General features: G+C 46.5%; 1 pseudogene; it reads left to right on the top strand.

Annotated features, from left to right (window-relative positions):
* Nucleotides 1-2058: 2058 nt before the first annotated feature.
* LOC139009976 (cyclin-K pseudogene) lies at nucleotides 2059-3797 on the top strand (annotated as a pseudogene).
* Nucleotides 3798-4094: the final 297 nt, after the last annotated feature.

Raw genomic sequence — 4094 nt, 5'->3', positions numbered from 1 at the left:
CCAACACTTGCCAATCATAAATAGGACAAACCCTGTAGCTGTAAAGGACCAGACACTGCTGCTGCCCTTTGGAGATCTCTGACCCAGAGACTCCCCACCTTGCTGCAGAACAATATCACCCAGTCCTGTAAACCCCTCTCTGATATGCTCTCTTCCCCAGGAGATCCACTGTCCTGCTCTCTTTCTGGGTAATGGCCTTGTGCCACTATCTCTGGAAAGTCCCTAGTTGGGAATTGTGGGGAAGCACGGGACTTAGTTGGAAAGTCTGTAAGGAGGGAACCTACAGGGGGAGTTGGCTGAAGGTGGTCACCCCTGCCTTGACTTTTCCAAACAAATCTGAGCCCCTGGGTGTTTACTGGATCTTTATGTTTAGTCTTTAGACATCCTTGCTTAAAGGACACTGCAGATGCAGCGTCTTCTCAAGGATGCTTATCCTGTTAGTATCTAATAGTTAATTTTAGTTCAAGCTGTTGTTACAATAAAAGCCTGAGGAGGCAGGTGAATGGGGCTGTTTGGTTCCTATAGCCAAGCAGTCTCTTAGCCCTCTCTTTCACAGAAATGTGTGGTAGAGTAATCATTCATCTGTCGCTCAGGGTCTGTTGGTCAGCCCTGGCAAGGAAGGACTTGCCTTCTCATATAACCTTGTTTAATAAACATTGTGTTATTGCTTCTTGTGACCCTGTTTCTTCCTTGATCTACCCAAAATTCTCAAATTTACCATGGTGTTTATCTAAAACCTTATTGCCAAACAGAAAGTCACCTGTATGTCTCCATTATCTTCTGAAAGTTTGTTTTTCTATTCTATGTATCACTGTACATGTATTAGAATGGCTAAGATCCAAGCAATGACCACCCTAAATACTGCATGGGATGCAGAGTAACAGGAACGCCCATTCATTGCTGATGGGAGTGCAAAATGGTACAGTGCCATTTTAAGTCTGCATTTTACACTAGGTCTATGATCCATATTGAGTTAATTTTTGGGAAAGGTGTAGGTAGGGTCTGTATCTAGACTATTTTTCTTTTTTGCATTTGGATGTCCAGTTGTTTTAGCACTCTGTTGAAAAGACTAGCCTTTCCTCATTGAATTGTCCCTACTTTTTTGTCAAAAATCATAAACCTTTCTATGTAGGTTTATTTCTTGGCTCTTTCTTCTACCCTATCGATCTGTTTGTTTGTTTTTTCACCAATACCACACTGTCTTGATTACTGTAGCTTTATAGTAAGTCTTGAAGCCATATAGTGTCAATCCTATGACTTTGTTCTTCTTTAGTATTACGTTGGATTCTCTGAGTCTTTTGTCTTTCCATATAAAGTTTACAATCAGTTAGTCAGTATCCACAAAATAACTTGGTGGGATCACAATGCACTTTCATCGGAAACATTTCTCAAAACATTCTTAACCAAGCAACCATTACTGTAGTTAGATCTAATAGTTTTCCAGTTAATTCTCTAAGGTTTTCATGTTGTCTCCTCCTTTCTAATACAGTGGGGCCTTGACTTACGAGTGTCCCAACTAACGAGTTTTTTGAGATACGAGCCGTCTCTCGGCCGATTTTTTGCTTTGAGTTGCAAGCTAAAATGCAGGTTACGAGCCAGCTTTAGATACCCCACCGCTAGTTGGCGCAGCGAATGTCACAGTGAACGCCACAACATCAGCCCAGCATCACGTGTCTCACTTGTTCACTTTTTGATTTGACATATGAGTAATTTGAGTTACGAGCTCCGTCACGGAACGAATTAAACTCGTAAGTCAAGGCCCCACTGTATTAACAACTCTTTCCCTCCAAATTTCATTCTCTTGGCAAGCACTTCCAGAACAATATTAAATAAAAATTGCATTTGTAGGCATCCTTACCTTGTCTCTCTATTTGATAATAATGTTTATTTTACCTGTAAGTTTGACAGACTATTTAAAAATATATATTTATTAAATTGATTGAACGTCCAAGATGGCCATGGTCAGCAAGGAGAGACGTCGCTGAGGGGCTTACCTGAGGCGAGGGGATTCTAACATTTTCAGAGAATCTTTTGAAAAAAACAAGTCTACTTTAATAAATGATGGAGAATAAAGAAAATTCAAGCCCTTCAGTAACTTCAGCAAACCTGGACCACACAAAACCATGTTGGTACCGGGATAAGAAAGACTTGGCTCATATACTCTCTCAGCTAGAAGGACTTGACCCAGCCACTGAGGCCCGGTACCGCCGAGAGGGGGCTCGGTTCATCTTTGATGTGGGCACACGTTTGGGACTACACTATGATACCCTGGCAACTGATTCATTTTCATCGCTTCTATATGTTTCATTCCTTTAAGCAATTTCCAAGATATGTAATAGGAGCTTGTTGTCTCTGGCTGGGAAAGTAGAAGAAACACCCCCAAAATGTAAAGATATCAAAATAGCTCGTAGTTTATTAAATGATGTACAATTTGGACAGTTTGGAGATGACCCAAAGGAAGAAGTAATGGTTCTAGAGAGAATCTTACTACAGACTATAAAGTTTGATTTACAGGTAGAACATCCATACCAGTTCCTACTCAAATATGCAAAACAACTCAAAGGTGATAAAAACAAAATTCAAAAGTTGGTTCAAATGGCATGGGCCTTTGTAAATGACAGTCTCTGCACGACCTTGTCACTTCAGTGGGAACCAGAAATCATAGCAGTGGCAGTGATGTATCTTGGGGGACGTTTGTGCAAATTTGAAATACAAGAATGGATCTCCAAACCCATGTATCGGAGATGGTGGGAGCAGTTTGTGCAAGATGTCCCTGGGGATGTTCTGGAAGATATCTGCCACCAAATCCTGGCTCTTCACTCACAAGGAAAACAACAGATGCCTCATCACACGCCTCATCAGCTGCATCAACCCCCATCGCTTAACCCCACACCACAAGTGCCACCAGTGCCACCGTCACAGTCGGTTCCAGGCCCTGAACCACCGCAGCCCCAGCAGAAGGACCCGCAGCCATCAACCCAGCTGCCACTACCACGACAGCAAGTCCAGCAGCCCTAGAAACCATCCCCACACCCTAGTCCCCCCCCGCCAGGTGAAACGAGCCACGGTTGTTTCTCCCAAAGAAGAGAACAAACCAGCAGAACCACCACCACCTAAAATTCCCAAAATATAGACCACTCACCCTCCATTGCCTCCAGCCCACCCACCGCCAGACTGGAAGCCTCCCCTCACGGCTGCCTTAGGCGAGGCTGAGCCACCAGGCCCTGTAGATGCCAGTGAGCTTCCCAAAGTCTAGATTCCTCCTCCGGCCCACCGGCCCCTGTGCACCAGCCACCACCTCTGCCACACCGGCCACCGCCGCCGCCACCCTCCAGCTACATAACTGGGATGTCCACCACCAGCTCCTACATGTCTGGAGAGGGCTACCAGAGACTGCAGTCCATGATGAAGACCGAGGGCCCCTCCTACAGCGCCCTGCCCCCTGCCTATGGGCCTCCAGCCCACCTGCCCTACCACCCCCACGTCTACCCTCCCAGCCCACCCCCATGACCGGTGCCCCCTCCCCCAGCCTCCTTCCCCCCACTGCTATCCCACCCCCGACTCCCAGGTACCCTCCACCTCCACCCACCTACAACCCCAACTTCCCGCCCCCACCCCGACGCTTGCCCCCCACCCATGCAGTCCCACCTCAGCCTCCTCCAGGCCTGGGCCTGCCTCTAGCTAGCTACCCACCTCCATCTGTCCCCCCTGGAGGACAGCCACCCGTGCCCCCACCCATCCCTCCACTTGGCATTCCTCCAGTCAGGGGCCTGGGGAGCACAGCCTGGATGAGATAACCTGATGCCTTCCCGCCTCCCCCCTTTGTTTTTTTAACAAGTTTTTCTAGTTAACTTGAAGGGTATTGAAGTGAGGAAGCAGCAGGGTACCTTCTATAATGCTAGCCAGCGATTCTCAACCTGTGGGTCGCGACCCCTGAAAATACATCCTGCATATCAGATACTTACATTACGATTCATAACAGTAGCAAAATTATAGTTATGAAGTAGCAACGAAAATAATTTTATGGTTGGGGGTCACCACAACATGAGGAACTGCATTAAAGGGTCGTGGCATTAGGAAGGTTGAGAAGTTTT

This window comes from Myotis yumanensis, unplaced genomic scaffold (assembly GCF_028538775.1).
Source record: "Myotis yumanensis isolate MYYU_CA2020_CCGP unplaced genomic scaffold, mMyoYum1.0.hap1 SCAF_5, whole genome shotgun sequence".
NCBI classification, from domain to species: Eukaryota; Metazoa; Chordata; class Mammalia; order Chiroptera; family Vespertilionidae; genus Myotis; species Myotis yumanensis.
The sequence above is the reverse complement of the archived record's forward strand: the minus strand, read 5'-3'. Positions and strand labels throughout refer to the sequence as shown.